The following is a 19618-nucleotide window of genomic DNA, read 5'->3' as shown; positions in this document are numbered from 1 at the left end:
TCATCACTATTTGTAGCTTTAAATTCAGTAGCCCCGTGCTTTCTGATTCTGTCAACCGGAGGCTTATTTAACCTTGTCTGATCAATTACCGGAGATATTGTAGGTGCAGGGGGCATATTATTCGGGAGTGGGGGTTGTGGAACAGCCATATTAGTCCGAATGTATTGGTTGAACCAATCATTCATCACACTACAAAAAGCCTGTCTGGCCTCGTCGTTCTGATTGCTTGCAATAGGTTGAGAGTCCATCGGCGCTGTCCCATGCACGGGAGCAGGTGCTACACTCTCAACATCATCAGCTACCGCTCGATTGGGATCGAGATCCATTACTATACGAAAACACATTTTTAACTGTCAGAATTCATCATACTATCATATTAGTACTATATCGCATGTATAGCTAGACTCAAACACACTATAATAGTCCTAGAATCGACTAAACCATAGCTCTAATACCAAAAAAATGTAACACCCCTAGCCAGAGTCCGATCGCCGGTTTAGGCTATAAGGTATTACCGAGCTAAACATTTAATTTTTCATTCACAAAATTTAGCAATAAAAGAAGAAATCGAGTTGAACATATACTGAACCTTGAGTTATATATATGCCATTTTCATATGGCCGAAATATTTACAATTACAAAACATATTTTGTCAACAGCCTAACCTATACATGCCATATCGAGTCCAAAATATAACTGTACCAAAAAGATTGATAGTATGAAGAACTACTGATGATCCCCGAGACGGTGGCCAAAAATCAACAATCTATAAAACAGAGAAATAAGAAACAAAGTAAGCTTTCGAGGACTAGTAAGTTTTAAGCAATTCATACTATTAAAACTTGTCATTTAAAATTGAGCATTGAGTATCACAAAACTCGTATTCTAATTATAATTCACTTGGCCAAATATACACCAGTACAGTAGTTATAAAACCTATTGGCCGATTATGTATGTATGTATACACAAGAAAACTTCTAGCACATATTTCACTATCTACATAGCTTATACTATACTTTTAGTCACATACTTTCATATGGTGACTTACATTGACCAATTATATCCTTGTCTTATCCTCAAACACCGAATTCATTCACACACACATATATATATATCGTTCTTTGATACTAATAAATCACTTAGAAATCAATTCAAATATGAGCACATAACACGAACCTTAACATGTAAAATATATAATACTTACACAATGATATTTACCACGGACATTCGAAGTCGCAATTTTACTTAAATTACTAGCATCGGTTCTGTCAAGTCTTAAAGCTCAGAATACATTACTAGCGTAAGCCTGCGGGTCTTTAACCCGGATATTTTTCCAGCACGTAGCCTGCAGACCTCAAGTCCGGATATATTTCAAGCATATAGCCTGCGGACCTCATGTCTGGATATATTTCCAATGTCTGGATATATTTCCAGCATATAGCCTGCGGACTTCATGTCCGGATATATTTCCAGCATATAGCATGTGGACCTCATGTCTAGATATATTTCCAATCTCATATATACTTGGTCATATTTTAACACATCCCAGTCATCTTATCATTTAATAGTCATTTATTACATTCGAATATAAACTCAATATGCACATCATCATTCACATGTCAGCTCAGGAGTTATATCTCATATCACTCATTCTTTTCACCATTTAATCTTAAACTCAAAGTGACCATCAGATTATAAGTCATATACATGCATTATCTAATATACAACTTTATTCAAGTGCAAGCCAAAGATCGCAATTCACCTACTATACTCTTATAAAGGCATCATCAATTATATACTAAAGGATACTACTTAAAACTTACCTCAGATGTTGTCAATCGATTTCAACGGCTATTCGGTTACTTTCTCTTTTCCCCTATCCGACTTTGGTCCTCTAAGCTCTTGAGCTAAATCAAACAAATTTATTCTCAATCAAACACATACATACGACAACCATATACATTTCAAAAACCAATTTATTTGTATCATTTGTCCACTTTATGTCTATCACCATTTCATTTTCAAATTTATGTACTTTGTAAGTTACATTCAAAGACATTCGGCACTATGCATCTTTTCAAATTTTTCTTTTAACATTAGCTCAACTTATAACCTTCTTCTAATTAAAACATTCAACAACCAACTAGTCATGGTTACCATAATCACAATTTAACTATATAATATATATATATATATATAACCGAATGTCTCTATGTCACAAGGTACTTACATAAGGCATATATATATATATACATATATATGATTAACACAATTTAATCGATTACTCATTTTATGCACAACCGCGTAAACACACATATATATTTATAGCATGCCTTAATATATTATATGCCACATTCAACCCTAAACACTCAAACTTAGCTTTCATATACAATTTCATTTCATGATCAATTGTAGCAAATTGCACATAAGTTTCAGTCTTGCCGAACAATGATCGAATATGCATATCAAATAAATAGCTTACTTAACACATAACTCACATAACCAAAGTACATGTAACCCTAATGTCCAAATATAAATATCACCCAAAATTCTTATGACTTAAGCTTTAACTCCTTTTTAGCCGAATATCCATTAAACATCTAGTTCACATACACAAATACAATCTCATAAGGCTTATCCTATTTTCATGTACACATCAAATCTATATATATATATACATATATATATTTATATAGCTCATCAACCCGATATTTATTTCTATTCCCCTAACATAATTGGATCAATTAAACCAAATTCATGTACATCTTTTAAGTATTCATACAACCTTTATAATTCACATAATTTGTGCACACACACCATTAATTTACTAATTAACTAAACACTTTAGAAATTTTTCCTTAACTAAACATGTATTCGGTAAGGACCACAAAAATTTCAACGAATCTTATAAACAACCACAACATTTTAAATTCATCTAATTACCCCCAATGACCGAATGCGCATATATAAAAGTATTCAAAAAACACAAAATTTTCTTTCTAAAATGCATATATCTATATACATACGGCAACTTCAATTCACACCTCCCAACCATGAATTCAACTTATTCATTTAAGCTACTTTAACATATAAACCACATCTTCTAAAAAAAAACTTATCAAATTAACACAAATTTATCTACTTGCCGAATGGCTATATGATCAAGAATTCATGAATTCAAACCATGGGTTAACTATACTAAGCCCTTATCAATTTAATCTCATAATCAATTAAAATAAAAATCACTATACATACCTTTAAATTAGGATAGCCATGGCAGAATGCCTTGGTGGTTTCTCCTTCAAAATTTTCTTTCTCAATTTCGGCAATGAAGAAAGAAAGATAAGTCTCCCTTATTTTTATTATCTTTACCTTATTTTACTAATTATTTTTATTGCAAAATAATGCCATATCATATTATAATACTTAAATAAACATATATTATCCCAACACCATCATTATGGCCGGTCACCATAAACAAAAAATGGGTATTTGACATGCAAATCCAATTTTTTTATGACATGCATTAATAGGCCACTTTTAATTGTACCTATCATCTTTCCCAATTGTCTCACCTAAGTCCTATTTAATAATTCACATACAAATGACAAAATTAAAGCATGAAACTTTCACACATGCATGTACACATACAATAAGCATGGAATATAACGGTTAATTATTTTTATGATTCGGTTCAGTGGTCTCGAAACCACTTTTCGACTAGGGTCAAATTAGGGCTGTCAGACTGATCGCGCAAGGTAAAGTTAAGGTGAGGTTTCGGTTTTAGTAAGGATATGTATTATGTAACACCCCTAACTCGTGACCGACGCCGGTGTCGGACACGAGAGATTAACGGCCAAATCCTCTCAAGATACCAACCAATTTGACATTACCAGTCAGGCTGGAAAACTGCGTCACCGTCGCCTTAAAAATCATATCTCGAGTTTCAAAACTCGGAAACTGGTTTCGTAAATTTTCCTGAATTTAGACTCATATACCCATCCATGGATTTATTTTAGAATTTTGGTTGGGCCAATTGGTACAGTTTATTAGTTAAAGTCACCCATATTACAGGGATCGACTGCTCTGACCTTCGTGCGTTACAACTTGGATATCTCTCTGTACAGGGCTTTAATACTGGTGCCGTTTGTTTCTAATGAAACTAGACTCAAAATGGAATCTGTACATATAAGGCATGACTCCTAATTCTTTCTGGATAATTTATGGAAAATTTTCAAAGTCGCAACAGGGGTCCCAGAAACCGTTCTGGCCCTGTCTCACGAGAACTTTAATATCTCTCAATATACTGCTCATATGGTCGTTTCGTTTCATCCATATAAAAATAGATTCATCAAGGTTCAATTTCATAATTTACTCACTATTTAATTCTACTTCTACTATTTTTAGTGATTTTTCAATCTCATCTCACTGCTGCTGTCCGCAACAGTTACTGCAGTAGACTATGCCAATTTCATGAATCTTTCCTTGGCCTTAATCATCCATCATACATGACACAAATTATGGGCACCATATCAAAATTAGAGTTTCTAAGACTCGTGGCTATAGGTTCTAGCATCCCACTCGATGACCACATAGGCCATTTTCACATGGCTTAAAGTTTACAACCCACAATTCGACAAAACAAAATAGCCTATACATGCCAAATGTTCTTCAACAACAAAAACAATACCACAAGATTTCAGCCGGTGTGATGACTCCAACGACGGCCCCGATCACGCAAACAATACGAGTCCGAGAGACCTAAAATGGGTGACAAGAAAAACACCGAGTGAGTTTACAACTCAGTAAGTCATAAGCATTCATTAATCCGCTGATAAAGTTACTACTACATGTACAACAAATGAGGCTAGGTACTCGTCCATATCGAGTCTATACCATAATACCTCGGACCTTTCGGTCCAATCTCGTACCAAGTCATACATCCACATTTCATATTCTACACAACAAGATAATCGAGACATTTTTACACATTAACTCATTTTCCAGCACAACCATACAATTTCAATCATCACATAGATTTAAGGCTTACCAAATTCAACCCCAAGCATGAACGTATTCTCTATTCGTCATGAGCTCGAGGTACTTACCCGATTCGCTGTCCGGGATTAACTCGATAATGTCGCACACTCAGTGCCAATTGTAATACAAGAGCATATAGTGAATCCGCACACTTAGTGCTATATATTTTCAGCTCGCACACTTAGTGCTATAGAATCAAACTCGCACACTTAGTGCTGTACAATTTTAAACCCGCACACTTAGTGCCAATCTTGTCACCGTGTCCATTTATACCCGCACACTTAGTGCCGTGACCAATACCTTATGCATTTTGCTGCCTTTATACATTCAACAATGGCATCATTCCATACACATACATTTTCATTTACACATCAATTCATTAAACACAATTGCATATATATTATGATCATTTAAATCAACACCAAGTATATGCTTAATGACTTACCTTGTGTTAGGTAAAATAGTTCCAAGTCGGCTACTCGATGACCTTCGATTTCCCTTGTTGGACGCCTCTCCTTTAAGATCTTGAGCTAAATCAAACAAATTTACTTCTCAATCGAGACACATACACACGGCAACCATATACATTTCAAAGGTCAATTTATTCAGTATCATTTGTCCATATATTAGCTTTTAACGCATTTGGTCACTAGGCGACCATATTTAACTTTCAAGCATTCATTTCTAATTTTAGTTAAACAATGCCGAATGCCATTAGCTACTAATGACACACACACACACATATAAGCACATTTAGCATTTGATACATTCGGCCTTAGCATAATTTCATTAAGAGTCCCCATTAGCCACTTCACTCATCAATTATCTCAACTACTTGATAATCCATACTTATCATGCTAGCGAATATTTCTTATTCAAGTTCATCATCTTCATATTCGGCACTAACATCACAATCTCATATCATGGCGAATGCTCCTCTTAAACTATTGTTCATCTAGATTTAGCATGAAACAACAATCATCACCCTTGTTAGTTACCCTAGCGAAAAACTCACTTATTCAAAAACCAAGATTTCAACATGGGTTACCTAAAGAACTTGATAACTAGTTCAAATTTCATCCATCTAACTTACTAATCAAATGTGTACAACATTTCCACCATCTTCTTTAACATCTACCATGGCCGAACGTTCATATCACCATAATTTTTCAAAGATTTCGGCATGGTTAAATAAGGGGCTTAGAATCTAGCTTAAAACCATGCTAAGATTTAAAGAGCTAACTTGAATTCTTACCTTAATTTCCAGCTCAAGGTGGCTGAATTTCTTCCTCTTTTCCTCTTCTACACGGCTAAGAAGAACCAAAGTATGAAGCCTTTTCCTTCTCCCTTTTTTTTTTCGGTCATGCATGAGAATGATGGACACATTTTTTTCTTTGTTTTCTTCCTTTAATTTTTCATTAGTTTATTTCCCATGCTTCTTTTTTATTCCTCCTTACATAATCCATTAGCTAGACATGTTTGAAACATGTTTCCCTTGCCCATAACTTGTCATGGTCAACACTTATCCAAAATAAATGGAGTATTTGACATGCAACTCCATTTATTTTACTTCATTCTTTATTAACCTCTTAAAATAGCCACATATATTTAAATCCTTCACATGAGTCCTTTTCTTTCAATTCACAATCAAATTAACTAAATCAAAGAATTCAAAATTCACACATGTATTTTCACATATTCTAGACAATAAATATTACGTTTGAACATGTCGGTGACTCGGTTTAGCGGTCCCAAACCACTTCCCGACTAGGGTTAAATTAGGGATGTCACAACTCTCCCCACTTAAGAAATTTTCGTCCCGAAAATCTTACCGTAAATATGCTCGGTATCGCTCTTTCATAGAGTCCTCAAGTTCCCAAGTGGCTTCTTCCATCCCGTGTTTATGCCACAACACTTTCACTAATGGAATTTTCTTGTTTCAGTAGCTCTTTTACTTCACGCATCGAATGCGAACCGGCTCTTCTTCATAGCTCAAATTAGGTGAACCTCGACCTCGGATGGAGTAATTACGTGTGTCGGGTCGACCTATATCGTCAAGCATCGAAACATGGAAAACGTTGTGAATCTTTTCGAGCTCGGGGTAAAATTAATCGATACGCCATCGCCCAACTCGTTCAGATACTTCAGATGGACCGATGAACCTCGGACTCAATTTGCCCTTACGGCCAAATCTAAGCACCTTCTTCCGGGTGAAACTTTGAGAAAGACCTTGTCTCCAACCCGATATTCAACATCTTTTCTTTTCAAATCCGCATACGACTTTTGGCGATCCGGCGACTTTCAAACTTTCACGAATTACTCGAACTTTTGCTCGGCATCCTTAACCAAATCAACCTCAAGAATTTACCTTCACTAAGTTCACCAGAATAATGGGTACGGCATTTACGATCGTATAAAGCCTCGTAAGGCGCCATCTTAATACTTGATTGAAAGCTATTGTTGTAGGCGAATTCAATCAAAGGTAAATACCGTTCCCATGAACCACTAAACTCAAGGATGCAACATCTCAACATATCCTCGAGTGTTTGAATTATCCGTTCGGATTGACCATCGGTTTGGGGATGAAAAGCGGTGCTAAAATGCAGCTTGGTACCCAAAGCATCTTGCAATTTCTTCCAAAATCGCGACGTAAATCTTGGGTCTCTATCCGACACGATAGAAATAGGCACCCCGTGTAATCTCACAATCTGGAAAGCGTACAATTGGCTAGTTTGTCCATTGAAAAATCCGTCGTCGACGGGATAAAGTGAGCCGACTTAGTTAGTCTATCGACAACGACCCAAATCGCATCCTTCTTACTCATCGACAATGGCGGTCCGGACACAAAGTCCATTGTGACTCGATCCCATTTCCATTCGGGTATCATGATCGGTCAAGTAATCCCGATGGCACTTGATGTTCGCTTTCACTTGTTGACATATCGGACACCTTGAAACAAATTGAAATGTCTCGTTTCATCACCGGCCACCAAAATTGGCGTTTGGTCATTGTACATTTTAGTACTACCCGTGGATTGACATTCGACTACAATGGGCTTCATTTAGAATTATCGAAATAAGTTCAATTCTTTGGAACACACAGACGACTTCGAACCTCAAACAATCGTCATCATCAATTTGAAACTCGATTCCTTGTTCGAAACACACTCGGCCCGTTTTGCAAGCAACTCCTCATCAACTTTACGAGCTTCCCGAATTTGATGAGCCAACAATGGTTTGGCCTTTAATTGGCTACTAACACATTGTCGGGTAGAATAGACAAGTGTACATTCATCGCAGTAAAGTAAGCGATGATTTCCGACTTAAGGCATCCGCAACCACATTGGCCTTTCCCGTGATAATCAATAACGAGTTCATAATCTTTTAACAACTCGAGCCATCGTCTTTGTCGCAGATTTAAGTCTCTTTGAGTCATCAAATATTTGAGACTTTTGTGATCCGAATACACTTGGCACTTCTCACCAAATAAGTAATGTCGCCATATCTTTAAGGCGAATACGATGGCGACCAATTCGAGGTCATGGGTTGGATAATTTTTCTCATGTGGCTTTAATTATCTCGACGCATAGGCCACAACTCGACCTTCTTGCATCAATACGCAACCTAACCCAAGTAGGAGGCATCACTATAGATGACAAACTCTTTGCCGATTCGGTCAGTACTAGAACCGGAGCTTTAGTCAAATGGGTTTTCAATTGGTGAAACTTTTCGACACTTTTCCGTCCATTCAAATTTGACATCTTTCAAAGCGGTTTTGTCATGGGTGTGGCTATCATCGAGAATCCTTTCACAAACCGTCGGTAGTAACCGCAAGCCCAAAAAGCTCCTAACTTCGGTAACATTCCTTGGAGGTTTCCAATTGACTATGGCGAAATTTTGTTCAGTCCACCACGACACCGATCGCGGACACTACGTGCCCCAAAAAGCTAACCTCTTTCAACCAAAATTCACATTTATGAACTTTGCGATAATCGCTTATCTCGTAAGATTTGCAACACTAGCCTCGGTGTTCAAAGATGTTCGGTTTCATCTTTCGAATAGACCAAAATGTCATCGATAAATACAACTACGAACCGATCCAAGTATGGCCTGAAAATTCTATTCATTAAATCCATAAACACCGCAGGGCATTAGTGAGCCCAAACGGCATCACCAAGAATTCAGAGTGACCGTACCTCGTTCTAAAAGCGGTTTTGGGTATGTCCGATTCTCGGACCCTCAACCGATAGTACCCGACCTCAAATCTATCTTTGAAAACACCGAGGCTCCTTTAATTGATCAAACAAATCGTCAATTCGTGGCAATGGATATTTATTCTTTATCGTCACTTTATTGAGTTGACGATAGTCGATGCACAACCTCATGGTTCCGTCCTTCTTCTTCACAAACAATACAAAGCGCCCCATGGAGAAAAACTCGGTCGAGCGAAACCTCTATCTCAATTCTTGCAATTGAACCTTCAATTCCTTTAATTCCGTTAATGCCATACGATACGGGCTATTGAAATCGGCGTAGTACCGGTACAACCGATGCGAATTCCACTTCTCGAACCGGTGGCAATCCGGTAACTCCTCGGAAAAACATCTGAATACTCACAAACCACTGTACCGATTCGAGTTTCCTTTCCGTCTCTTTACTTCCAAACACATACGCAAGGTATGTTTCACACCCCTTTTCACATATTTTCGAGCGGTCATAGAAGATATTATCGCTGCACTCCTTTTAAATCGAGAGACTCGACTCGGACTACCTCATTATTTGCACTCCTCAAATCAATAGTTTTCCTTTTGCAGTCCACCACCGCATCATGCACTGATCACCAATCTATACCAAGAATAACATCAATTCATGAAATGGTAGAAGCATCGGATCGGTAGGAAAAGAGATTCTCGAATTATTAGGGGCATCTCTTGCACACTTTATCAACAAGCACGTATTGACCCAAAGGGTTTGACACTCGAATTACGAACTCGAGAGACTCAACGGTAGAGTCTTCTTTGGATGCTAAGGTTTCACATACATATGAGTGAGTAGAGCGGGGTCAATCAATGCAATCACAATAGTATCAAAGAGAGTAAAAGTACCAAGATAACGTCGGGGAGGATGCCTCCTCTCGTGCGCGGATGGCATATGCTCTAGCGAGAGCACGGGTCTCGGATCGGATGGTCGTATTAGAGGCTCCTCTCTAATTACCACCCCTACCTCCAGAGATTCTCGGGGCCTACCTCCACCGTCGTTCCACTAGGTCTTGCACCTTGCGTCTTATTCCTCTCATCTAGCTCCGTGCAATCTCTAATGAAGTGGTCCTTGAACCGCATCCATAACAGCCCTATTAATGCCTCTTACCCCAACATTCACCTAGGTGTCGTCTTCCACATTAGGGGCATTCAGTCTCTCTTGACGACTATTGCCCACACTAGCTATCAAGTAGCTCGAGTCCGTCAATGGTCGGGGCCTAATGGAAATTCCCGCCATCGTCCTCGACTTCTTGGTGTCCTCCACGAACCTCTTTACAGCCGAGAACGGAGCTTTACTCGTCGATCTTTTACGGTAATCTCTTGCTTCACATTCAGCCTTCTTCTTCTCCTTCCCAAGTTCTTCCGCCTTGCGCTCGTTCGACTAGTGTCACAAACTCCTTTATCTCCAAAATTCCCACTAGTAACTTTAACTCTTCATTCAATCCTTCTTCAAATCTTTTGCACATCGCAACCTCATCAGCCACACACTCCGAGCATACCGATTAAGTCTTACGAACTCATGTTCAGATTCGATATGGTCATCCGACCTTGCTTGAGTTCCAAGAATTCCTTACGCTTATGATCGATGAACCGTTGACTAATGTATTTCTTTCAAATTGGATTGAAAGAAATCCTGTAACTCGTTCATTTGGGACTATGGAAATTAAAGTCCTCCACCAATAGTAAGTGAGTCTCTTAACAAGGATATAGCACACTTAAGACATTCATCGGTGTGCATGACAGTTCATCTAACACTCTAATGGTGTTATCGAGCGAACTCGGCCTTTTCGGCATCATCAAGAACTATGGCCTTGAACTCCTCGGCCCGCTTCCTAATCAAGTCCACGGTGGTTTACTCACCTCACGGGATCAATAACTGGAGGCATTGCGGGCTCTTGGGGTGGAGTATTTAAATTCGGGAATGGTTGGACAGCCGGGTTGGTTCGGGCATATTGCGACCCACTCATTCATCATAGTGAAGAAGGCTTGTTTCCCTTCATTTTGATTATTCGCGGATGATCGAGGCTCAACAGGCGGTGTCCCTTGCGCAGAGCAGCCGCTACACTTTCAACGTCATCCGCCAAGGGTCTCTCTACCGGGTTCCATCGCTAATCAAAACAAAAATTTCAACCGTCGAGTCATCACATTATTAAGCACTATCAATTTGGCATGTATAGCTAGACTCACACGCTCTATGGTAGTCCTAGAACCGACTAAACCATAGCTCTAATACCAATAAAATTGTAACACCCCTAACTCGTAACCGACGCCGGTGTCGGACACGAGAGGTTAACGGCCAAATCCTCTCAAGATACCAACCAATTTGACATTACCAGTCAGGCTGGAAAACTGCGTCACCGTTGCCTTAAAAATCATATCTCGAGTTTCAAAACTCGGAAACTGGTTTCATAAATTTTCCCTGAATTTAGACTCATATACCCATCCATGGATTTATTTTTAGAATTTTTGGTTGGGCCAATTGGTACAGTTTATTAGTTAAAGTCACCCATATTACAGGGATCGACTGCTCTGACCTTCGTACGTTACAACTTGGATATCTCTCTGTACAGGGCTTTAATACTGGTGACGTTTGTTTCTAATGAAACTAGACTCAAAATGGAATCTTTACATATAAGGCATGACTCCTAATTCTTTCTTTATAATTTATGGAAAATTTTCAAAGTCGTGACAGGGGTCCCAGAAACCGTTCTGGTCCTGTCTCACGAGAACTTTAATATCTCTCAATATACTGCTCATATGGTCGTTTCGTTTCGTCCATATAAAAATAGATTCATTAAGGTTCAATTTCATAATTTACTCACTATTTAATTCTACTTCTACTATTTTTAGTGATTTTTCAATCTCATCTCACTGCTGCTGTCCGCAACAGTTACTGCAGTAGACTATGCCAATTTCATGAATCTTTCCTTGGCCTTAATCATCCATCATACATGACACAAATTATGGGCACCATATCAAAATTAGAGTTTCTAAGACTCGTGGCTATAGGTTCTAGCATCCCACTCGATGACCACATAGGCCATTTTCACATGGCTTAAAGTTTACAACCCACAATTCGACAAAACAAAATAGCCTATACATGCCAAATGTTCTTCAACAACAAAAACAATACCACAAGATTTCAGCCGGTGTGATGACTCCAACGACGGCCCGATCACGCAAACAATACGAGTCCGAGAGACCTAAAATGGGTGACAAGAAAAACACGAGTGAGTTTACAACTCGATAAGTCATAAGCATTCATTAATCCGTGATAAAGTTACTACTACATGTACAACAAATGAGGCTAGGTACTCGTCCATATCGAGTCTATACCATAATACCTCGGACCTTTCGGTCCAATCTCGCACCAAGTCATACATCCACATTTCATATTCTACACAACAAGATAATCGAGACATTTTACACATTAACTCATTTTCCAGCACAACCATACAATTTCAATCATCACATAGATTTAAGGCTTACCAAATTCAACCCCAAGCATGAACGTATTCTCTATTCGTCATGAGCTCGAGGTACTTACCCGATTAAGCTGTCCGGATTAACTCGATAATGTCGCACACTCAGTGCCAATTGTAATACAAGAGCATATAGTGAATCCGCACACTTAGTGCTATATATTTTCAGCTCGCACACTTAGTGCTATAGAATCAAACTCGCACACTTAGTGCTGTACAATTTTAAACCCGCACACTTAGTGCCAATCTTGTCACCGTGTCCATTTATACCCGCACACTTAGTGCCGTGACCAATACCTTATGCATTTTGCTGCCTTTATACATTCAACAATGGCATCATTCCATACACATACATTTTCATTTACACATCAATTCATTAAACACAATTGCATATATATTATGATCATTTAAATCAACACCAAGTATATGCTTAATGACTTACCTTGTGTTAGGTAAAATAGTTCCAAGTCGGCTACTCGATGACCTTCGATTTCCCTTGTTGGACGCCTCTCCTTTAAGATCTTGAGCTAAATCAAACAAATTTACTTCTCAATCGACACATACACACGGCAACCATATACATTTCAAAGGTCAATTTATTCGTATCATTTGTCCATATATTAGCTTTTAACGATTTGGTCACTAGGCGACCATATTTAACTTTCAAGCATTCATTTCTAATTTTAGTTAAACAATGCCAATGCCATTAGCTACTAATGACACACACACACACATATAAGCACATTTAGCATTTGATACATTCGGCCTTAGCATAATTTCATTAAGAGTCCCCATTAGCCACTTCACTCATCAATTATCTCAACTACTTGATAATCCATACTTATCATGCTAGCCGAATATTTCTTATTCAAGTTCATCATCTTCATATTCGGCACTAACATCACAATCTCATATCATGGCCGAATGCTCCTCTTAAACTATTGTTCATCTAGATTTAGCATGAAACAACAATCATCACCCTTGTTAGTTACCCTAGCCGAAAAACTCACTTATTCAAAAACCAAGATTTCAACATGGGTTACCTAAAGAACTTGATAACTAGTTCAAATTTCATCCATCTAACTTACTAATCAAATGTGTACAACATTTCCACCATCTTCTTTAACATCTACCATGGCCGAACGTTCATATCACCATAATTTTTCAAAGATTTCGGCATGGTTAAATAAGGGGCTTAGAATCTAGCTTAAAACCATGCTAAGATTTAAAGAGCTAACTTGAATTCTTACCTTAATTTCCAGCTCAAGGTGGCTGAATTTCTTCCTCTTTTTCCTCTTCTACACGGCTAAGAAGAACCAAAGTATGAAGCCTTTTCCTTCTCCCTTTTTTTTTCGGGGTCATGCATGAGAATGATGGACACATTTTTTTTCTTTGTTTTCTTCCTTTAATTTTTCATTAGTTTATTTCCCATGCTTCTTTTTTATTCCTCCTTACATAATCCATTAGCTAGACATGTTTGAAACATGTTTCCCCTTGCCCATAACTTGTCATGGTCCCACTTATCCAAAATAAATGGAGTATTTGACATGCAACTCCATTTATTTTACTTCATTCTTTTATTAACCTCTTAAAATAGCCACATATATTTAAATCCCTTCACATGAGTCCTTTTTCTTTCAATTCACAATCAAATTAACTAAATCAAAGAATTCAAAATTCACACATGTATTTTCACATATTCTAGACAATAAATATTACGTTTGAACATGTCGGTGACTCGGTTTAGCGGTCCCGAAACCACTTCCCGACTAGGGTTAAATTAGGGATGTCACATATTAAGCATGCAATTAATGGAAGGGTGATATCATTTGTAGGTTGGTGACTAAAGGAATCGCATCATGCTTGCTTACCAAGTGTGTACATATACTGCACACACATTATGTATCGGCAAAAGCTGAAATACCGAAAAGCCGAAAGTTTGGCTACGGTAGTCTTGCGAGTGCGCGAGCACTCGTAAGGGGGATATTGATAGGTTGCCTGAGGCCCACGGGCGATTCCGTGGACTTAGGATGTGATTTGGCCATATGGGTCGGAATGGGCTAAATGGGCCCGATGGGCTATTGGGCCCATAATAGGCAAAAACTGAATGTTGATGCTATGTGACAGGAACTTGTATGTGAGCATGAATATGAATGTGACTGGGGCTAACGGGCCATATAAATGTGATTTGGGCCTAATGGGCCATATACCGGTGATTTGGGCCTAATGGGCCATATGAATATGATTGGGCGTAATGGGCCAGATACAGGTATGTGAAATTGTTTGGGCTTTGTAAAGGGTTTTGGGCTTAATATATGATATCCACATAAGACTTAATTAATATATTGCGACCGTGGACAAGTCAAAGGGTTAAGGTGTGGCAACGGGTATATGCTTGTCTAGGATTGGATCTAGGGAGAGCTTGGTACTTAAGCGGTCTTAATGACTCACCTCCTCTTTTCTGGAATCCTACCTGATGCATAGTGTCATTTATCTTAGCTAACGGGACTCGTTAACGGGCCAAGGTAAGTGAAAACCATAATTAAGTTAAAATTATCGAAATGCCCCTAAGGGTGAAAATGACCAAAATACCCCTAGGTGTAGAATGTAAGTTTTATAAATGTGACATGCATACATATGATATTCTGATTTGGTTGCATATGGGTGGGAATTATGGAACGGTGGAAGTATATAAGGATTGCATGGTTGCTTGACAATCGTGGATTCACCGACGGCTTTTAAAGCCCAATATGTAAATGAAGGTAGTTCCGCAATCAGGCTACCATGGTGTGTGGGCTGGGTGGGTCGATATTTATATCCCTACATGGTGTAACGGGGGACGGAGCTGGTGTGTAATAGATGGATAATTTGGATAGGATTACATTGCATGATTGATGAATGATGTTTTTTTTTTAATGCTTGTTTTCCGTTTAGGGTTGTACACACTGAGTTTGCAAAAACTCACTCCCCTCTTTTATTTTATTCTCAGGTGATGCTCAGTAGAAGGTTCGATGTTCGGAGAGACTCTGGGTGGCCAGCTAGCAAGACAACTTGGACTTGTTTCTCTTTTAAAAGTATGTAAGTTCTTTATTTTATTAAGTATTTTTTGAACCGGAATGTAATAAGGCTTCCTTCTTATTATTATTTGGATTATTATTATTTTCATTGCAATTACGAGAAGTTGAACATGGGATTCCTAAATTATAGTATGTTTTCTACGTTTTCGCAACTTAATTTTTAAATGATAAAGCTTTCTTAAATCAAATGTTTTAAACAAGACTTTCGCAACTGAAAGGTGTGTTTATTTTAAATTGATTTCAAATACTATACAAACTTAATAAGCTATAAAGCTTACTTTGTGTATGTCTCTTTATTTTATGGTCTTATCAAGCTAGCTCAGATTCAGGGATCATCGGAGATTGCTTCACAATATCCAACTATCACTTGGTACCTTTGAAATTAAGTTTTGGGTTATATGGCATGTATAGGGACTTTGGTCATTTTGGTATAAGTGATGCTTATGAAATTAGCCATTTGAATTGGATTGTAAATGTCTAAGCTTTGGTTTGTATATATAGCCATGTGAATTAACTTACAATGGTGAATTTGATGATGTATATAAATGTGCAAATGGCTTTTGTCTGAGTTTGGTAAATAGTATGTTTATGAGTTTAGGCAATTTGATGCATGTTTGAAAATGACCATATTGAAGAATGAAAAGGGTAAAATTTGGTATGTAATTGAATTGTATATTGTGGTATGGTGAGTTTTGTATTTGTTGGTATAGAAATCGAATAAATGATGCTTGGTCAAAGTTGATTGAATACTTAATTATGCCTTGTATTGGTACCAATTGGTTTGATTTAGGTGAGTGCAAATTTGGGTGGCAATTTGGCTTGGTAAATAGCCTATTTTTGTCCACACGGGCAGAGACACGGGCGTGTGTCTCAGCCGTAAGTAACACACAGTTATGTTACACGGTCATGTGTCCCCTGGTGTTGAAATTGAAATCAAGTCAGTATGCCCCACACGGCCTCACACACGAGCGTATGTGTTGACCGTGTAACCCAAGTCAAAGAGTTACACGGGGTCAGACACGGGCTGGAACACGGCCATGTGCTCCCATTCTGAATGTCCACTCAGCCTATGACATGGGCGTGTCTGTGGCTATGTGAGAGACACGGCCGGGCCACACGGACATGTGTCCCCTATTTTAAGAAAAATTTTCAAGGTTTCGTGAAAGTTTCCTAAGTTATCGGTTTAGTCCAGAACCACTCTCGAAGCATGTTTAGGGCCTTGTAGGCTCGTTATAGGGACATTATGCTTGAGTTTGAAAAATGTTTTCATGAAATGTGAAATTATATGTGAATCGACTGTTTAAATGTTTTATAAGTCTGGTAATGCTCCGTAACCCTATTCCGGCATTGAATATGGGTGAGGGTTGTTACGATACATGCCATTACACCAAGATAAGATTCTTATTTATACCAGAATGTGCTGGAGGATAGCGTGATAATGCTTCAACTGATCTCCAACCTTTACGAGCTTCCGTGTAATATAAAACAGAGGAAAGAAAACCTAGTCAGCATTTGATGCTTAGTAAGTTCATAGAACATGAATTTCACTTACCAATCACGTTCATTTAAAATAAACATATCAATAACATGCATCTCAACAAAATTAACCATTTGCCTAATCACATACACACAATCAAATAAGTTAGTCATAAATTTTCTAAATACTTTTCAAATAATAATGATGATGAGCTCATCATGTAATAACTTTCATATACATAATCCTTTCATATCGTATTTTCACATAACTCATACATTTCCATAACAAGTCATCTCAAGTTCAATGTAGACATGTTAAAACTTTACCCATTGAATTTATTTGAAATGTTGATGGATACATTACTAGTACACTCAAAGTATAAAAAAATGTAAATCCGTCAAATCGTATTCAGGGGTACCCAATTAGGGCACATAATCAGGAAGCACTCTCTCGAGCCATGTAACAGGATGCTCATGTGAGCCATGTATCAGGAAGCTTATCCGGATAGCATAACAGGGAGTTCAAGCGAGCCATATCAGGAAACTTATAAGAGCTTATATGAGGATGCTTACAAAGAGTTGTGTTTGTTTCCACAATAAATGTTGGATCACAACCGATCGAATCATGTAATAGGATGCTCACAAAGACCTACGATAGTGTGCAACACATGCAGGTTCACTATCGATCAGGATCCTCGTAGGAACTATATAACAGGACACTCAAGAAGGCTTATAACAGGATTGATTGTCTGAGTTATAATGTCCGCAACATATGCAGGACTATAATCAATACGAGAAAATATTGTATCCATCGTATTTCATTATTCAAATGGGACTTATCATTTGTCGAGCAATATCGAGCATGTGATTAATTACATACATTCAAAACTTATACTGTAACACCCCTAACCTGTATCTGTCGTCGGACTAGGGTTAAAGGCATTACCAGACGAATCTGAACATTTAACTTTCATTTGATAAACATCAAAGCATCAGAGATCAACATCAATATAGAGTCCTTTAAAAATGTCTTTAAGACCTAAAACATGCGTCAAAAAAGAGTCAAGACTAAACCGAAGACATACAAAATTTTCCCAAAACTTAAACATTTTTCAAAGAAGTACAGATCACACGCCTGTGTATACAGGCCGTGTGCCTTACACGGCATTAGACACGGCAGTGTGTTTAGGCCATGTCAAAACAGGGCATACATACTAACTTACTCACACTGCCACAAGACACGCTTGTGTGCCTTGGCCGTGGTCAAAACTGACTTGGGCCACACTGCTAGCCACATGCCCGTGTGCCTTGGCCGTGCCCGAGCGTGACTTACAAATTGTAGGGTACCCCAGAGGACACAAGACCATGCCACATAGCCATGTGTCGCACATGGCTGAGACACACGCCAGTGTCTCTACCCGTGTGGATAAAAGTAGCCATTTGGATTGCCAATTTGCCACCCCAATTTGGGTCAACCTACAAACACCAAACCAAACATATATGCACAACCATTTCAGCCAATATCTATACCAAACCATACATAATTCATGCTATACATTATCAATCATTTCAATTCTCAATTCATCAATCAATTCATAACAAAACCTAAACTAAAATCATACCTAAACATATGATCAATACATTATTCAATGTCATATTTAAAACTTACCAAAATTCTCATCATTTACCATTTCTTGTATCCATACATAGACTCACCAAAAATATCATATTGCCTCACATTTCATATACCAAAAACCATATAATAATCATATCCATACCAAGCCATATCACATGACTAAATATATAGATCACAAAACATAATCTAAACACTTCTAGCCTATACATGCCATACTTCAATATATACATTTTCAAAAGTACCAAAATAAGGTTCGATAGTGTGGTGACGATCCTCGACAATCCCCAAGCTCACAGTAGCTTCAATAACTAAAAAAAACAATACAAACACACACAAAGTAAGCTTTCAAAAGCTTAGTAATCCATATACAACTAAACATATCATTCAAAGCAAATATGTATCATCAAATCATTTATACTTTGTGTACCAATGCTTACACAAATCTCATATTCAAATACTTACCTTTCATTCTCAAATAGGTTGTACAAAGTAAACATACCTGAATCTGATATGATTTCACAAAGTTATTCATTTCTCGAAATGCCTGTTTGAACCATTCAGAAACATAAGGATACGTGAATAGCTCAGAGGACATATACAATGCCAATGTACCAGACGTGGTCTTACATATAATCAAACATCGATGCCA

Source organism: Gossypium arboreum, chromosome 13 (genome assembly GCF_025698485.1).
Source record: "Gossypium arboreum isolate Shixiya-1 chromosome 13, ASM2569848v2, whole genome shotgun sequence".
NCBI classification, from domain to species: Eukaryota; Viridiplantae; Streptophyta; class Magnoliopsida; order Malvales; family Malvaceae; genus Gossypium; species Gossypium arboreum.
The sequence above is the reverse complement of the archived record's forward strand: the minus strand, read 5'-3'. Positions refer to the sequence as shown.